A 20,164-nucleotide genomic window follows, 5' to 3' on the forward strand; every position below is an offset into this window, starting at 1 on the left:
TCTTCAGCTCCCTCAAACAACACTGGCAAGGATCAATGAGAGCCCCAGTGGCATGATATAAGCCAAGTGGACAAAAATAGGACCACAAAGGCTCTGAAAATTATATTGTCATTGGAACCACAGTCCCCAAATTAGGGCAGGACCTGCATGCTAAATCTCAATAAAGTGAATGCCTGTTAAAATTAAAAAGTTAGTGGGGACTAACTTTTTAGTCTCCTAGTGTAATAGCCAAAATTTCCAATGTACAATCGAAAATCCCTCCTCATCAGGAACGAAGAAAATCACAACCTGAAGGAAAAAAAACATTTAATTGATGTCAATGCTGAGATGAGTCAGGTGTTGAAATTATCTGAGAAAGATTCAGTAAACAATTACAAATTATATTGAAACAAGTGAAAAATGATTTTTAAAAATCTCAGCAAAGAAACAGAAGTTATAAAAAACTAAATGGAAATTAAGAAGTGAAAATCATGAGAAATAAAAACTCACTGGATGGGCTCAATGGTACAGTAGAGATGAGAGAAGATATTGTAGAATCAGTGAACTTGAGGGCAGATCAATAGAATATATTCAAATATTTTCAAAACATATATCTGACAAAGGACTTGTATCCAGAATAAATAAGGAACTCTCAAATGCAACAGTAAAGAAATAATCAATCCAATTAGAAAATGGGCAAAAGACATAAACAAGCATTTCGCCAAAAAAGATACCTAGATAAAAATAAACACATGAAAGGATATTCAATATCATTAGCCATTAGAGAAATGCAAATTTAAACGACAATGAGATATCACTACATACTTATCAGAAGAGCTAAAGTAAAAAATATTGGGTTTCTCTGGTGGCACAGTGGTTAAGAATCCGCCTGCCAATGCAGGGGACACGGGTTTCAGCCCTGGTCTGGGAAGATCCCCACGTGCCGCGGAACAGCTAAGCCCATGTGCCACAACTACTGAAGCCTGCGTGCCTAGAGCCCGTGCTCCGCAACAAGAGAAGCCACTGCAATGAGAAGCTTGCGCACCGCAATGAAGAGTAACCCCTGCTTGCCACAACTAGAGAAAGCCCGCGCGCAGCAACGAAGACCCAATGCAGCCAAAAATAAATAAATAAATAAATTTTAAAAATAATAAAATAAAAATATTGATAACACCAAAATGCTGACAAGCATATGGGAAAACTGGATCACTCATACATTGTTGGTAGGAATGTAGAATGGTACAGTCATTCGTAAGTTGATCTGGCAGTCTCTTAAACAAACTAAACATGAAATTACCATATGAACCAGTAATTGCACTCATAACATGAAAACTTAAAATTCACACAAAAACCTTACACAAATGTGATAGTCCAAAACTGGAAGATAACCCAAATGTCCTTCAACAGGTAAATGGTTAACCAAGTGGTAATATATTCATATCATTGAATACTACTCAGCAATAAAAAGAAACAGACTATTGATAAACATAACAACTTTGATGAACCTCTAGAGAATTATGCTAAGTGGAAAAAAAAAAGCCAATTCCAAATGGTTACATGCTGTATTCTTCTAGCTACCTAACATTTTGAAGAGGTAAAATTTTAGAAATGGAGAACAAATTAGTGGTTGCCAGGGGGTCAGGTGAAGAGAGGTAAGGTGGTGGATATAACTATAAATGGACAACAGGACGGACTCCTGTGGTGATGAAAATGTTCTGTTCCTGGACTGTTTCAATGTCAGTATCCTGGCTTTGCTATTTTACTACAGTTTTCAAGATACTTCCATTGGGAGAAACTAGGTAAAGGGTACACAATTTTTTTCTGACTTGTTTCCTGCAACTGCATGTAAATCTACAACTATCTCAAAATTAAAAGTTTAAATAAAAGGAGACGCAAGATGGTGACCATTGCACATGCAAATAGAATGAATTGTAGGAACATTTCTCCAAGGCAAAGAGCAAATCCTGTGACATAGTATGAAAAGTGCTTTGCTTGTGCACTCCACTGTAAACTACAAGAGAGGAGCAGACAAAATTGACCAAATATAGAAAGGTTTGCTCACAGGGAGCTGACCTGAATCACTGTGGGCACATGATGGCCTTGATGGTAGTTAAAGCCAGGGTTCAGTTTTAGAACTTGGAGACTCACCTGAGGGAAATTTTGCCTCCGGCCTTAGGTGGTTCCGTAGAGTCAGGGCCTGTTCCAATCTGCACAATATAGAAGGGACTAGTGGGGGTAGTGTGAGAGTGGACATATGGATGCTAAGGATATCCATACATCTCTCGTGGAGCCCACCAAGAATGAGGTTACCAACCTCAGTGGGTGTTCCATATCAATGGAACATGGGGAAAAGTTGCCTGAGAGAATACATTCCAGCAGGTTAAAAAACAGGTGACCAGGGACTTCCCTGGTGGCGCAGTGGTTAAGAATCTGCCTGCCAACGCAGGGGACACGGGTTCGAGCCCTGGTCTGGGAGGATCCCACATGCTGCGGAGCAACTAAGCCCATGTGCCACAACTACTGAGCCTGCACTCTAGAGCCTGCGAGCCACAACTACTGAGCCCACGTACCACAGCTACTGAAGCCCACGTGCCCAGAGCCTGTGCTCCACAACAGGAGAAGCCACCACAGTGAGAAGTCCACTCACTGCAATGAAGAGTAGCCCCCATGCGCCACAACTAGAGAAAGGCGCGTGCAGCAACGAAGACCCAATGCAGCCAAAATTAAATAAATAAATAGATTAATTAAAAAAAACAGGTGACCAAATTTATAGGTCGGAAGGACCATATCACAATCCAATTGGTGTAAATGCTTCCAGGAACTTCAAACATAAACGTATGTGGTTTACTCACTTTAGACCAACACACGATTGACCATAGGAACAGTCTTCCAAGTCCTTGCTCACTCATAAGGAAAGTAGTTTCTCTACTTCATAAATTTAGAGACATGATCCCCTACAAGATTTGCTTCTAAATTGAAGCAAACCGCAAACTGTCAATCTTTACAATCCTCAAATTCTCCAACTTTAGTTTAGCACTCAAGGGAGTCAGTTGGCTGTGGAGAGAGAAAGTGAGAGCCTTTCTGGGGGAAAAAAAGGTCCCAAATTACAACAGATCTTTCCAGAATGAGAAACCATAGTTGGAACATGGTTTGGGCTCAATCCAGGCCTCTACTGATGTGGGGCTACAGAAACAGAACCCTGAATTCCTGACATGGTAACTACCTTTGCTCTCAAACCACTGGTGGAGTGTTCTCCAACTCTGTGGCATAGTTATCCTAGACATCACTGAAAAAGGAGAAATCTACAAACATTTTTTTGGGCTGAAAAGAAAGGTTTTTGGCAATGGGAGATTTGGATCTGGGAAGAAAAAAATGCATTGAACTTTTCTCTGTCATCTCACAGGAACTCTGAGGGGAACTTTGGAGTCCTGCTTGGTATTAAGAGATAAAAAGGGGACAAAAGTTTCTCCACCCTGAATCTGGTGGAGGAGGCCTCCAGTGCCAAATGACACAAAAGTTCTCTTCCTTGACTTTAAAAATATGCTCTCCCACTGAGATGAGATTCAATATGTGCAGTTAGGTAACATATTTCTTTTAGAAATTGTGGAAATGGCTGTGATGTCACTGATAATAACTGTGTAGGGCAATGTTTTCTAAAGGCACTTTGAGGAAAAAGTGTCCAGTGTCAAATAAGTTTGTGAAATGCTGCATCATCTACTTTTTAAATAGCAAATTAAAGTCTGGGAGAGGTGCATTGTTAAGAATCCTGTGTAAATTTGTTTAACTTGGCTTGTCAAAAACTTATTTGATCACACAACCCTGTCAAGGTATACATTTCCAAAAGTTAAAAATCATGACTATCATACAAACATAGTATGCATGTCCAAAGTTTATTTTAACACGAAGATTTATTTAACTTGTTAATGAGGGTATGTATTAATGCTAGCTCAAAGAAGGATCTGAGAGACTAGTATATACAGTCACTGATGGAAAGAATGCTGAAATAAGATTGCTAAATTGCTGAAACATAAAACAGCTAAATGTCTTACAGGGGAATAAAACTATTGGAATTTTATTTTTCATTGGACAGAAATTATTTGTATTTCTATGGGACAAAAATCACTGGCAACTTCTATAATTTAGCCCGTAACTTTACAGAATCTTTGCCTTAATCAACGGTAAATAGTAAGTCAAACAATGGTATGTTCCTCTAGAGCAATAATTCTCAAAGCGTGGTCCCCAGACCAGCAGCACCAGCATCACCTGGGATCCTGTTAGACATGCAATTTCTTGATACCCACTCAAGACCTACTGAATCAGAAACTCTGGGCTAGGACACAGCATTACGTACTTTAACAAGCCTTCCAGGGCATTCTGATGCTTATGAAAGTTTGAGAACCACTGACCAAGGGAATCGATCTTCACGCAATACGAGTATATTGCCAATAGTCCAGTATGACCTTGCAAAGATATGTAGTCATACTTTTGCCTATTTCTAAATTTTGGGTAAATCTTCTTAGCCTATTTTTCAGTATCACACTGGAAATGTGAATGTACAATGAATAAAAACCATCCAGAGGTTTAGAAAGAGGAAGACATTTGTTATTTTCTACTTCATCCTCCTTCAAATAACAGTTCAAGTCACACCTTCTCCAAGAAAACACTCTAACGGTTTTTAACCCTCTCCAATCTCTCTCCTCCTTTATCTTCTATAGACTCCTAATTTACACAGTTTAACCATTTGTTTAGCACAATGCTAATAGTTTTGTGTGTGTTAATTTTATTCCCACATTGAAAACTGCATGAAGGCAGAAATTGTGACTTAGGCCCTCTTCTCAATCTGAACTTTGATGTAGTCAGAGCATCATAGATTCTCAAGATTGGAATGTACTTTGAACATCAACTTGTCCCGCTAAGTATGCAATATTAGAATTCTCTTCTCATCTGTAGTAGACAGAATTCTAAGATGCAACCCCAGGTTCCCCCAACCCCAGTGTACACACTTTGCATATTCCCCAGGCAGTGCATATAATGGAGTTTACACCCATAATTAGGTTATGTTATATGGCACAATTGACCTTAAGACAGGGAGATTATTCAGGTGGACTGACTTAATCATGTGAACCCTTTAAAATTGTAATAGTTTCCTCCGACTGGTCACAGGAGAGGAAGTCAGATACTCAACCACCAGAAAGATTCAACGCGCTATTGTTGACTTGAAGATGGAAGGAGACACATGACAAGGAATGTGTGCAACCTCTAGAAGCTGAGAGCCACCACTGGCTAACAGCCAACAAGGAAATGGAGACCTCAGTCCTACAACTACAAGGAACTGAATTCTAATAAGAATGAACTTTGGAGTGGATCTTTCCCTAAAACCTCTAGATGAGAATTCAGCTTGACCAACACCTTGATATCAGTCTTGTGACACACTGAGCAGAGAACCAGTCATGCTCTGCTAGACTTCTGACCTACAGAACTGTGAGCAAATAAATGTATGTTGTTTTAAGTTTCTAGTAATTTGTTATGCAGCTATAGAAAATTAATATATCATTTTTCCAAGAGTTAAGTTGGCTTCTTCTTGTATACTTGGGGCAAAAAGGAGCTTATGCTCCATACCCCAGGGTCACTTGCACCCTTCATTCTTGCAAGGCAACTCATTCTGATTTTAGACAGCTCTGACTTTTAGAGAGTGCTTGACCATACTGAACATTCACTCATCAATATTCCCTTTACTCCTGTCTTAATATGTTCAGACTACTATAACAGAACACCATAGATAGAGTGGCTTATGAACAACACACATTTGTTTCTCATAGTTCTGGAGGCTGGGAAGTCCAAGATCAAGGTGCAGGCAGATTCTGTGTCTGGTGAGAGCCCACTTCCTGGTTCATAGATGGTACCTTCTCCCTGTGTTCTCACATTGTGGAAGGGATAAGGGAGCTCTGTGGAGTCTCTTTTGTAAGGGCACTAATCCCACTCATGAGGGTGCTGCCCTCATGACCAAATAACCTACAAAAGGCTCCATCTCCTAATACCATTACATTGGGGGTTAGGATTTCAATATATGAATTTGAAGTGGACACAAACTTTCAGTCTATAGAAACCCCTAAGAACCATACAAAGCAAGTCTGAGATTGTTTCCATTTGCTTTCATTCTTCCTTGTGGCTGGTGCTGTCAGACAGTGATTTGAGCTGCACAAAGGCCTGAGTAGAGGGTTCCATAGCACCCAGGGCTAACTGTGTAGACTCAGAGACCCCATCTAGCTTCTGAGCCTGTGTTCATTCAAATACACCACACTTTACATCAGAGAAATTTTTATCACTACACTGCCTTAGTATGGAGCATCAGGGTAAGCTAGGTTGTTTTAGAGAAAGTGTCAGCAAACTTTTTCTGTATAGTAAATAATTTTAGGCTTTGAGGGCCATGCAGTCTTTGTCACAACTACTCTGCCATTAGAGCAAAAAGAAGCCATAGACAATAAATGGGCACATTTGTGTTCCAATAAAACTTTATTTGTAAAACATGCTTCCTGCTGGATTTGGCCTACAGGCTGTACTTAGCCACTCTACTGTAGTTTGGTTCTAGAGGGTTTCACACCAGCAATTAAATTTAAATGCCCAGGTTACAAGTAGCATATGTCCCTTTAACTTGCAACTCATTGTCCAGAATTAAACACGTGGCCCCACTCAGCTACAGGGAACAAGGATGTATAATCCTACTGTGTTCCCAGAGTGAGGAAAGCAGGAAATGCCCGGAGAATAATATGAATGACTACCACAGAGTGCATGTATTAAAGTTGCATGTTTGCATGCCTGTCTTTTCTACTACAGAGTAAACCCTTCAAGATCAAGAACCTATCCTATATACAGAGCCAAACAAATGTAGTAGATGTGCATAAAAAGAGAGAAGCTGAAGGAAGGGAAAAGGAATTACAAAAAAGCCAATGGAAAGGACAGTGATTGTACTGGTAATGAGGGAAATAATTATCGTTATTGGTAGTGGCGATAGTTATGGTGATTATATTGTTAAAGCTAGTAGTGGTGATGTTCTTAAACGAGCAATCTATACTACTATATTCATCTTCCACTATATCCTCAACCCATTTAAACCTGACTTCTTCCCCCAGCTCCCAATTCCCTGAAACTATGCTTGCTAAAGTCACAAGTAACCTCTTATTTGCTAAATGTAATAGGCAATTTTTTTAATCCTTTTCTTGCTGAACTTCTCTGCTATATGTAAAACCACCAAACATTACCTTCTTGAAATTTTCGACTCCATGCACCTCTGTGACACAACAATTTCATGGTTCTCCTCTGTGTCTCGCCAACCATTCTCTGAACTTCCCCTACTCTTCCAATTCCTTAAATATTAATATTTCTTAGGACTTTATCCTCCTCCTGCTCCTTTTCTCACTCTGCTATCATCACCTGGATGGTCTCACCTACTCGCATAGTTTTCACCACCTTCTATAATGCTGTTGACTCCCATACCCATATTGCCTGTCTGTACTTTCTCCCGACTTTCAGAATCATGCATTCAACTTTTAGTCTCATACTCTCGCCAGGAAGTCCCACGGATATTTCAAACAAAACATGGCAGAAAATACACTCCTGTCATATCTTAGTGGTTGCAATGCCATCCACACCAGTCATCCAAGCTAGAAACCTGTGAGATATTATGCACTCTTCCTCCACGGTCCCATCTCCCTGTCTAGCCCAAATATTTCTTTCTCTTTCTTCCTTTCTAGAATACTGTCTTGGACTGTATTCCTATCAACTTTCATCTAGATTACCAAACAGCTTTCTAACTTATCTCCCTAATTCCTTTGGTTTTATTGTAAAATGTTTTGTACAGAAAACTATAGCAATAAATATAAGATATATCCATGCATCCACCACCCTGCTTTATCAAATCTTAATTTGTTATAATATTTGTAACTGATTTTTAAAGGAAAATAATAATAGATATAGGTGAAGTTCCATGGGTTACCACCCCTAATCTCATTTTCTCCCTTTTCTCCCCAGAGACAGTCAGTATCATGAATTTAGAATTCGTCATTATCATGCAAGCTTTACTTAAATAATTACATTTGTATGCATCCCTAGAACACATATAGTATTATTTTTCAGATTTTAAACTTTATATGTGAGACCACACCACATGAATATTTCTGAAATTTTCTTTTCACTAGGTATTATGTGTTATAAACTACAATTTGAAGGCACCCTGAGGACTTCAATTGGATTTATAGGTTGATATTTTATCCAGCAAAACTCTTACTTGTTTTAATAATTTATGTGTAGGTTCTCTTGAATTTTCCTGAATTTTCTATGTGGACTATCACACAGTCTGCAAATAAAGACAGCTTGTCTCTTCCTAATCCAGTTTGGATACACTTTGTTTTTCTTGACTTTTTGCATTGGCTAATAACTTCAGTATAATGTAGGACTGAAGCATTTATTAATGTTTATTGAAATCCTGACTTTATGGGAATATGTCAAAAGTGTCACAATTAAATATATGTTTGCCCTAGGTTTTGGATGGATACATTTGATTGAATTTTATCAAGTGCTTTTTCTGCTCAAGTGATATGATTATAGGACTGTGTTTTTTTTAGTGTGGTATATCACTTTAATAGATTTTCTGATAATCAATTACCATTTTATTTCTGGGATAAACTCTAGTTGGTTGATGCCTTGAAATCTTCCTGGGATTTGTTTTAATCATGTATGGTAAAGTGACAGATATGGAGACAACTGCCTTTGAAATAAGAGTTCATTACTCACAGTTTCCAAGAGAAGAGGACATGTCACACCACGCAGGGCCACATGGGGAAGTACTAGGGTTGGTTAGGAGGCAGAAGGAGCAAGGGAAACATATGAGCACAAGTCTTCATTGTTGTTTTGGTGGGAAGAAAAAGGCAAGAGAAGTTAAGCATTTTAGGATTTGTTAGTTTGAATAATTTCAGTGAGCTCTGGGCTATGAGGGTGGTCCTCAGTTGTCCTGTACCTGCCCCTGGAGTGACTTAGGGCAGGGAGAATATTGGCTTGGTGTGTGAGAGTTCAATAAAGGAGGTAGTTGGGAGCATGGACTATGGATTGGTTGGTTTGCATATCAAAGACATCCTGGCAGGCAAGTTGTTTAATATCTCTAGGAATTAACTAGCTCTGAAAGGGGTAGTCTCTTCAGGATTAGCAAGGCCCGGAGATGTCAAAGCCTCATATAAAATACAGAAAATAAAAAATATGATTAGTATAGTTGAGATGCTTTTATTTTTTTATTTAGTTTTAGTGCTGTTGGGTTTGATATGGTAACATTTGCTTCATGAGATAGGTCTAGGATTTTCTTCCCTTGTACATTACTTCATAAACTCTGTGTGTGTGTGTATGTGTGTGTGTGTGTGTGTGTGTGTGTGTGTGTGTGTGAGAGAGAGAGAGAGAGAGAGAGAAGGCTTTACTGGGGATCAGGCAGGGCTGGGGCAGGGACCATGCTGGGGGAGCAGGGTCTCCACATCAGGCCAATACTGGTCTTCAGAGCAGTGTTGGGGAGCTCAGAGCTGAGCTCTACTGGAGAAGGGTCCAATCAGGTACCTCAAAGCAGAGGCAACCACTGAAGGGAAAGATGGTCTGGTTGGCTTATGCAGGAAGGATAAGATTGGGGAGGGGTGGAATTGCTAAAGAAAAGTAAGGTACAGTAAACCTTTACAGGGCCAAGATGAACAGGGATTAGCTGAGGGGAAGGGGTCTAATAAGGCCCGAGGGATGAGGGAGGGGAAAGAAAAGAAGGAGAAAAGAACAAGAAGGTTGATTCTGGGGGTACAGGGAGGTCCAGCTTTTCTTCAGGGCCCCAGTGAAGTAGGGACAGCTCCTATCTTCTGATCTTACAGGACTCTACTTTTTGCTCAACACAGCAATCTTTATGTACACAGGGCCTGGGCAAAGGCAGCTGAACTGTATGTAGGCAGAAATCGTCTTCAGGCCTTCTAAGTGGGCAATGAAATCTTTCATGTTTGGAAATGCATCCAGGCACTAGGGCTCAAATATATGGTGCAGGTCAAGACTGTCAAAAGCAAGAAAATCCAGAGAGGTGATCTTGTCTCCTGCAAACCATGGACTCTTCCCCAGAAAGTGAGAAGAGCTTCATCTTTTCACAGAGATCCTCCAAGTACTTAGGCTTCAGTTTCTCAAAGTCAGGGCTGTAGCAGACACTGACCAGCTAATTGGAGGTGTCTATAACCTAGTTCTCAAAAATGTCCACATGAATCTTCTCTTCTGTCTCCCCTCATAGGTTGTACTTGTAAGCAATGTAGCAAAAGATGACATTGCTCTGGGTGATCTCAAAAACATCATCAATTAAATAGGGCAGATTGGGAAAGTCCAGGCCTGGCTTCAATTTCTCATTCAGTCACTGGCTTCTGTCATGGTCAGGAGCATCCCCCGCCATGTACTTCTTTCCCTCATAGTTTAAGTCTTTGTATTCCAGAAGCAGGCAGATGGTATGAGCCAGCCTGTGAATGTTCCAGTAACCCTAGTTCATGGCCTTGGTTTAGCTTTCTGTAGACTCAGGGGATGACCTCAGTGAAGCTAGGCTGAAACTTCATCCTTGCAATTTTTCTTTAAGTTAGAAATTATATCAAAATAAAAAGTTATAGGGAAGGAAGGAAGAAAGGAAGGAAGGAAGGGAAGAAGGAACCAGAGGACAGTGAGCCACTCTAGCAAATTAATAAAACCCAAGGAGGGGGTCGTGGGAACCTCTGATTTATAGTCAGTTGGTCAGAAGTACAAGTGACAACCTGGGCTTGCAATTGGTATCTGAAGTGTGTTGTGGGGGGACAGTCTTGTGGGGCTGAACCCTTAACCTATGGAATCTGATGCTATCTCCGGGTAGATAAGTGTCAGAACTGAGTTGAATCATAGGACCCCCAGCTGGTGTCTGGAGAATTGTTTGGTGCTATGGGAAACCCTACACACTCACACATTGGAAATCTGGAGAATCAGATCCCATTGAGTGATATACCATACTTATGAATAAGATATTCTCTAGATATATTGTATAACACAAGGAATATAGCCAGTATAATAACTATAAATGGAGTATAACTTTTAAAAATTGTGAATCACTGTATTGTACACCTGTAACATATAATATTGTACATCTACCATAACTCAATTTTTAAAAAAGAATTGAAAACAGGGACTCAAAAAAATAATAAACAAAAAATAAATAAAGATATTCTGTCTTATCCTAACACATTGAGTGATCCAGGAAACTCCTTAGAAATCAGTATAAAATTGGAAAAGTAGTCTCAGTTTGATTACACTTCAAGAGGCCTAGAAGAGAAAATGTAAGATTTCTGTGAAGGGACTCATTCTCAAAATGGGTCACAAAGGATTTCCATGCATAAATATTTTCTCCCCTTCCACAAAGCATGAGCTCGTAATAAAAAATTACAACCAATACAAGAAAACAGGCCACCATGAATAAGAATCAGCATAAAAAAAACATGAAGAGTACTATTCTTTTGAACTTCATATAATGGAATTATACATATACTTCCTAAGCACATTAAATTGGCTAAAAAAAATAAGAAATTAAAAATCATGGAGGGAAATACTGTTACCAACTAAACAAACAGAAAGATTTGAAAACCAGCAAAATGAAATTTTCAGAAATAAAAAAATATAGTTTGTGAAATTACCAACTCAATGGATATGTTAAACAACACACTATACCTAGCTGAAGACAGTAGTGCTGAACTAGAAAAATAGTATGAAAAAAATTACGTAAATGGAGTACAACTGAAAAGGAAATAAAAGATGTAAAAGCACAATTAAGAGACTTAGAGAATAGAATAAGAATGTTCACCATATCTCTAATAGAAGTTCCAAAAGAAGAGAACACAGAGCATGAAAGATAATATTTGAAAAGATAATGACATTGAGAATCATACTAAATATCAAGCTGGATAAGTAAAAATAAATCCCCAAAACACACTCAGACATATCATAGTGAAACTGCAGTATTCCAAAGACCAAGAGAATATCTTAAAAGCTATCTGGGAAAAAAACTGGCAGATTAAATATAGACTGACTTCATACTCCTTATCCAAAAGATAAGGAGGGCAATGGGGATCTGAGAGAAAATAGCAATCTTTTAAGATCAGTTGAAAGAAAGAGATTTGTAGACAACACTGAACTTACTACCAACATATCATCAACGAAGAAATTTATACTTCACAGTCACCAAAATCCTAGATGCTTTTTTCTGCTTCTCAACCTGGAACTCAGCAAGTCCAGTACTACTGCTTTGCTTTCTGTTCCATTTTCTTGTTTTTAGAGCTGGCTGTATCTTTTTTGGTTTTCTATTTTTACATTTTATCTCTCTCTGCTATATGTTTGGACCAGAAGGGTATATACAACATGAAATCACTGTGTCATCCTAACTGGAAATCTCCCTATTTCTTTACCTTCATTTCAATGTCCATATAACCTCCAGAATAATGTAGCTCAGTGCTTCTTAAATCACCTATGGTGAAAGATTAGCGTGATAATTTTTTCCAATAGATGACAGACCCATACTTTGTCAAAGTCAACTGATCACTCATTTGAATGTGGCAGCAATGTCAAATTGCAATAAAACTTTAAAAATACTTAATGTCAATTTCTGTACTTACTGCAGACAAGTAACAAACTTGGACTAACATTGATACGTGGACCACACTTTGAGTAGCACTGATCTAGTTAAAATTCAAATCTGCTATTTCCTCTACATCAGGAAACTTCTAGCTCCAGAAACTTATAGCCACTGCCATAATCAAAAAGCTGCTGTTAAAAAAAAAAAAGCTGCTGTAATCAGGACACCATTATTACCAGCGCTACTGCAGAACCACACCATACCTGCTATGATCCACAACAGGTAAACTGAAACCCCACACCCTGCCCTTCAATACCCATGGAGTTAGTTACTTGACATTGGGAGCTCTGTTGATGCTGCTTCAAAAAAACTCTGCCTTCCATCTTACATGAGTTATATACATGCAGAATCCAGTTGCAAGGGAGTCTGTGGAACATAGATTTCAATAATCCAGCCTCTACAGCACAGGACAGGACATGAGATCAGTGTTTTTCATACTGTAGGTCATAATCCATTAATTGATTATAAAATTCATTCATTTTAAGGGTCATGATTCATATTTTTTTTAATGAAATGGAATGAGATGGTAAAGACTAGAAAACATCATGGTGCACATTCAGGGCTACTATTGTTTCATGGAAATTTGGTTTCAGTTGTATAAATAGAGAGAATGTAATATAGATGTGTACTGGGATACCATTTAAATTGCATTTATTCGGCTTCCCTGGTGGCGCAATGGTTAAGAATCTGCCTGCCGATGCAGGGGATATGGGTTCAATCCCTGGTCCGGGAAGATCACACATGCCGCGGAGCAGCTAAGCCCGTGAGCCACAACTACTAAAGCCCACGCGCCTAGAGCCTGTGCTCCGCAACAAGAGAAGCCACTGCAATGAGAAGCCTGCGCACCGCAATGAAGAGTAGCCCCCGCTCGCTGCAACTAGAGAAAACCTGCGCACAGCAATGAAGACCCAACGCAGCCAAAATAAATAAATAAATAAAAATAAATAAGAATAAATTAAATGCATTTATTACTGTAGGTTGCAATCCAAAAAATTTTAAATGCATTATAGTAGCACAAAGCTTCTCAAACTTTAGCCTGCATCAGAATCCATATATATATATATATATATATATATATATATATATATGGAGCAAGGGGGGGGGGAAGAGAGAGAGAGAGAGAGAGAGAGAATATTATCTCACTATTTGGTTAGACCTTCAAATAAAGTAGTGAATATTTTGATATTATTTTAGATGTATTATAGATTAATAAAAGTAATTCATACTTCCAATCTGGTCAGAATTTGATTAATTGCCCAATACAATTTCACTTCTTTTGGGAAAATAAAGTGATACTACTCTTACTTAGGATGAAGAAAAACATACTGGTAACTTGATGCTAGCAAGACATTACAAACACACAAAAAGCCAAATGTACTATTTTTACCATAAGTCTGGGTACTAGGAAGCACACAGACTGATCACAAAATAAGGCTAACAAACCTCTTCCCAGAACCAGAGCTTGGAGAATACTGCACACTGTGTCCATCTTGGAGAGTCATCATACATACTGGCACCATAAAGGCTCCAAGAGGTCATGTAGCAAAGAAACATGTTCAGTTCTGCTTAATGCAGCATTTCCTATCCTTGTAAGTCTATGAGAACCTTCATATTATTTATATTTATTCATAATATCAGTTAACATTCTGTGCAAAGAGTGCAAGTTACAGTACACTTTGGATTATGCAAGTCTAGAAAAATGGTCTCCAAACTTTTATTTTTTTTAATTTTTTTTTATTTTTAACATCTTTATTGGGGTACAATTGCTTTACAATGGTGTGTTAGTTTCTGCTTTATAACAAAGTGAATCAGTTATACATATGTTCCCATATCTCTTCCCGCTTGCGTCTCCCTCCCTCCCACCTTCCCTATCCCACCCCTCCAGGTGGTCACAAAGCACCCAGCTGATCTCTCTGTGCTATGCGGCTGCTTCCCACTAGCTATCTACCTTATGTTTGGTGGTGTATATATGTCCATGCCTCTCTCTCGCTTTGTCACAGCTTACCCTTCCCCCTCCCCATATCCTCTAGTCCATTCTCAAGTAGGTCTGTGTCTTTATTCCTATCTTACCCTTAGGTTTTTCATGACATTTTTTTCCTTAAATTCCATATATATGTATTAGCATACAGTATTTGTCTTTCTCTTTCTGACTTACTTCACTCTGTATGACAGACTCTAGGTCTATGCACCTCATTACAAATAGCTCAATTTCGTTTCTTTTTATGGCTGAGTAATATTCCATTGTATATATGTGCCACATCTTCTTTATCCATTCATCCGATGATGGGCACTTAGGTTGTTTCCATCTTCGGGCTATTGTAAATAGAGCTGCAATGAATATTTTGGTACATGACTCTTTTTGAATTATGGTTTTCTCAGGGTATATGCCCAGTAGTGGGATTGCTGGGTCATATGGTAGTTCTATTTTTAGTTTTTTAAGGAACGTCCATACTGTTCTCCATAGTGGCTGAACCAATTCACATTCCCACCAGCAGTGCAAGAGTGTTCCCTTTTCTCCACACCCTCTCCAGCATTTATTGTTTCTAGATTTTTAGAGGATGGCCATTCTGACTGGTGTGAGATGATATCTCATTGTAGTTTTGATTTGCATTTCTCAAATGATTAATGATGTTGAGCATTCTTTCATGTGTTTGTTGGCAGTCTATATATCTTCTTTGTAGAAATGTCTATTTAGGTCTTCTGCCCATTTTTGGATTGGCTTGTTTGTTTTTTTGTTATTGAGCTGCATGAGCTGCTTGTGTATTTTGGAGATTAATCCTTTGTCAGTTGCTTCATTTGCAAATACTTTCTCCCATTCTGAGGGATGTCTTTTGCTCTTGTTTATGGTTTCCTTTGCTGTGCAAAAGCTTTGAAGTTTCATTAGGTCCCATCTGTTTATTTTTGTTTTTATTTCCATTTCTCTAGGAGGTGGGTCAAAAAGGACCTTGCTGTGATTTATGTCATAGAGTGTTCTGCCTATGTTTTCCTCTAAGAGTTTGGTAGTTTCTGGCCATAAATTTAGGTCTCTCATCCATTTTGAGCTTATTTTTGTGTATGGTGTTAGGGAGTGATCTAATCTCATACTTTTACATGTACCTGTCCAGTTTTCCCAGCACCACTTATTGAAGAGGCTGTCCTTTCTCCACTGTACATTCCTGCCTCCTTTATCAAAGATAAGGAGACCACATGTGCATGGATTTATCTCTGGGCTTTCGATCCTGTTCCATTGATCTATATTTTCGATTTTGTGCCAGTACCATACTGACTTGATTACTGTAGCTTTGTACTATAGTTTGAAATCAGGGAGCCTGATTCCTCCAGCTCCGTTTTTCGTTCTCAAGATTGTTTTTGCTATTTGGGGTCTTTTGTGTTTCCATACAAACTGTGAAATTTTTTGTTCTACTTCTGTGAAAAATGCCAGTGGTAATTTGATAGGGATTGCATTGAATCTGTAGATTGCTTTGGATAGTAGAGTCATTTTCACAATGTTGATTCTTCTAATCCAAGAACATGGTATATCTCTCCATCTAATTGTATCATCTTTAATTTCTTTCATTAGTGTCTTATAATTTTCTGCATACAGGTCTTTTGTCTCCTTAGGTAGGTTTATTCCTAGATATTTTATTCTTTTTGTTGCAATGGTAAATGGGAGTGTTTTCTTGATTTCACTTTCAGATTTTTCATCATTAGTGTATAGGAATGCCAGAGATTTCTGTGAATTAATTTTGTATCCTGCAACTTTACCAAATTCATTGATTAGCTCTAGTAGTTTTCTGGTAGCATCTTTAGGATTCTCTATGTATAGTATCATGTCATCTGCAAACAGTGACAGCTTTATTTCTTCTTTTCCAATTTGGATTCCTTTTATTTCTTTTTCTTCTCGGATTGCTATGGCTAAATTTTCCAAAACTATGTTGAATAAAAGTGGTGAGAGTGGGCAACCTTGTCTTGTTCCTGATCTTAGTGGAAATGCTTTCAGTTTTTCACCATTGAGGATGATGTTGGCTGTGGGCTTGTCACGTATGGCCTTTATTATGTTGAGGAAAGTTTCCTCTACGCCTACTTTCTGCAGGGTTTTTATCATAAATCGGTGTTGAGTTTTGTCGAAAGCTTTCTCTGCATCTATTTAGATTATCATATGGTTTTTCTCCTTCAATTTGTTAATATGGTTTATCACATTGAGTGATTTGCATATATTGAAGAATCCCTGCATTCCTGGAACAAACCCCACTTGATCATGGTGTATGACCATTTAATGTGCTGTTGGATTCTGTTTGCTAGTATTTTGTTGAGGATTTTTGCATCTATGTTCATCAGTGATATTGGCCTGTAGTTTTCTTTCTTTGTGACATCCTTGTCTGGTTTTGGTATCAAGGTGATGGTGGCCTCGTAGAATGAATTTGGGAGTGTTCCTCCCTCTGCTATATTTTGGAAGAGTTTGAGAAGGATAGGTGTTAGCTCTTCTCTAAATGTTTGATAGAATTCGCCTGTGAAGCCATCTGGTCCTGGGCTTTTGTTTGTTGGAAGATTTTTAATCACAGTTTCAATTTCAGTGCTTGTGATTGGTCTGTTCATATTTTCTATTTCTTCCTGATTCAGTCTTGGCAGGTTGTGCATTTCTAAGAATTTGTCCATTTCTTCCAGGTTGTCCATTTTATTGGCATAGAGTTGCTTGTAGTAATCTCTCATGATCTTTTGTATTTTTGCAGTGTCAGTTGTTACTTCTCCTTTTTCATTTCTAATTCTATTGATTTGAGTCTTCTCCTTTTTTTTCTTGATGAGTCTGGCTAGTGGTTTATCTATTTTGTTTATCTTCTCAAAGAACCAACTTTTAGTTTTATTAATCTTTGCTATCATTTCCTTCATTTCTTTTTCATTTATTTCTGATTTGATTTTTATGATTTCTTTCCTTCTGCTAACTTCGGGGTTTTTTGTTCTTCTTTCTCTAATTGCTTAGGTGCAAGGTTAGGCTGTTTATTCGAGATGTTTCCTGTTTCTTAAGGTGGGCTTGCATTGCTGTAGACTTCCCTCTTAGAACTGCTTTTGCTGCATCCCATAGGTTTTGGGTCATCGTGTCTCCATTGTCATTTGTTTCTAGGTATTTTTTTATTTCCTCTTTGATTTCTTCAGTGATCACTTCGTTATCAAGTAGTGTATTGTTTAGCCTCCATGTGTTTGTATTTTTTACAGATCTTTTCCTGTAATTGATATCTAGTATCATAGGGTTGTGGTCGGAAAAGATACTTGGTACAATTTCAATTTTCTTAAATTTACCAAGGCTTGATTTGTGACCCAAGATATGATCTATCCTGGAGAATGTTCCATGAGCACTTGAGAAAAATGTGTATTCTGTTGTTTTTGGATGGAGTGTCCTATAAATATCAATTAAGTCCATCTTGTTTAATGTATCATTTAAAGCTTGTGTTTCCTTTTTTATTTTCATTTTGGATGATCTGTCCATTGGTGAAAGTGGGGTGTTAAAGTTCCCTACTATTATTGTGTTACTGTCGATTTCCCCTTTTATGGCTGTTAGTATTTGCCTTATGTATTGAAGTGTTCCTATGTTAGGTGCATAAATATTTACAATTGTTATATCTTCTTCTTGGATTGATCCCTTGATCATTATGTAGTGTCCTTCTTTGTCTCTTCTAATAGTGTCTATTTTAACGTCTATTCTGTGTGATATGAGAATTGTTACTCCAGATTTCTTTGGTTTCCATTTGCATGGAATATCTTTTTCCATCCCCTTACTTTCAGTCTGTATGTGTCTCTAGGTCTGAAGTGGGTCTCTTGTAGACAGCGTATATATGGGCCTTGTTTTTGTATCCATTCAGCCAATCTGTGTCTTTTGGTGGGAGCATTTAGTCCATTTACATTTAAGGTAATTATCGATATGTATGTTCCTATTCCCATTTTCTAAATTGTTTTGGGTTCGTTATTGTAGGTCTTTTCCTTCTCTTGTGTTTCTTGCCTAGAGAAGTTCCTTTAGCAGTTGTTGTAGAGCTGGTTTGGTGGTGCTGAACTCTCTCAGCTTTTGCTTGTCTGTAAAGGTTTTAATTTCTCCATCAAATCTGAATGAGATCCTTCCTGGGTAGAGTAGTCTTGGTTGCAGGTTTTTCTCCTTCATCACTTTCAATATTTCCTGCCACTCCCTTCTGGCTTGCAGAGTTCAAACTTTTAAATAATACATCTGCAAGCACTATTATACTTATATACTACTTATATTTTACATACATTATACAACCACTGTGTACTTAAGTATTACATACACTGTACAGCATCCATGAAACAGAAATTTAAGATGATACAATATAAAATATTATCAAAAATCTATTTTTATTTACTCATGGTATAAAAATTCTATATTAATATCAGGCAAAGTAGATTTAAAAGCAAAGAAAATTACCAGAGATTAAAAAGTGACATTACATAATGTTAAAGGATCAACTCACTAAAAGACATAAGATTTCTAAATGTGTATGTATGCACCAAACAGAGCTTCAAAATACGTGAAGCAAAATCTGATAGAACAGAAAGGAGAAATGGATAAATTCACAATTACAGGTGAAAAAATTTCACTCCTCTCTTAGTACTTGACAGAACAAGTATATAGAAATTCAGCAAGGATATAAGAGAACTGAACAAACTTATCAATCACCTGGACCTAATGACATTCATTTATAGAAAAATCCACTTAACAACAGCAAAGTGCTCACTTTTTTCAAGTGCACATAGAATGTTCAATAATATAGACTATACCCTGGGTACTAAAACAAAACTTAACAAATTTAGAAGAATTAAAATGATGCAAAGTATGTTCTTTGACAATAATGGAATTAAACTAGAAATTAATTACAGAAAGACATCTTGAAAATCCCCAAACTCTTAGAAATTAACACACTCCAAAAAATCCATGGATCAAAAAGGATGTCCCAAGGGAGATTAGAAAATATTTTGAACTGAGCAAAAAATGAAAATACAACATAACAAAATTTGTGAGATGCAGCTAAAATGGTCCATACACCAATTAAAAGACAATTGGTAGACTGGATTAAAAAAACAAGATCTACCCATGTGTTGTCCACAATTATCTATAATTGGGGAGAAATGTATAGCATAAACGCTTGTATTATTAAAGAAGAGGGGTCTCAAATGAATAATCTAAACTGTAAAAAGAAGAGCAAAAATAAGTTCAACAGCTCTTTTTCACATTTTGCTTTAGGATAGCCAGTGAATTTGTGTGTGGTAGAAAAGATTTTCAAGGTCACTCATTTCATTTCAATATACAGTTTCAATATGTAGTTTCTACTTTGCAAGAAAATATAACCATCAAGTCCACTTAACCAGTCTCATGGGAACTTCAATACCCTGGAATAGAACCAACAAATGGTGAAGGGACCTCAGTCAACCTGTCTGCATTATGGGATCTCACTTTTCTCTCAGGAAACCACGGACACTGGGCATGACACACAATAGCCTTCTATGCAG

General features: G+C 37.8%; 1 pseudogene; it reads right to left on the minus strand.

Annotated features, from left to right (window-relative positions):
* Window positions 1-265: 265 nt before the first annotated feature.
* Window positions 266-14,215, minus strand: LOC101336300 (glutathione S-transferase Mu 4-like; annotated as a pseudogene).
* Between the last annotated feature and the right edge of the window lie 5,949 nt (window positions 14,216-20,164).

Source organism: Tursiops truncatus, chromosome X (assembly GCF_011762595.2).
Source record: "Tursiops truncatus isolate mTurTru1 chromosome X, mTurTru1.mat.Y, whole genome shotgun sequence".
Lineage (NCBI taxonomy): Eukaryota > Metazoa > Chordata > Mammalia > Artiodactyla > Delphinidae > Tursiops > Tursiops truncatus.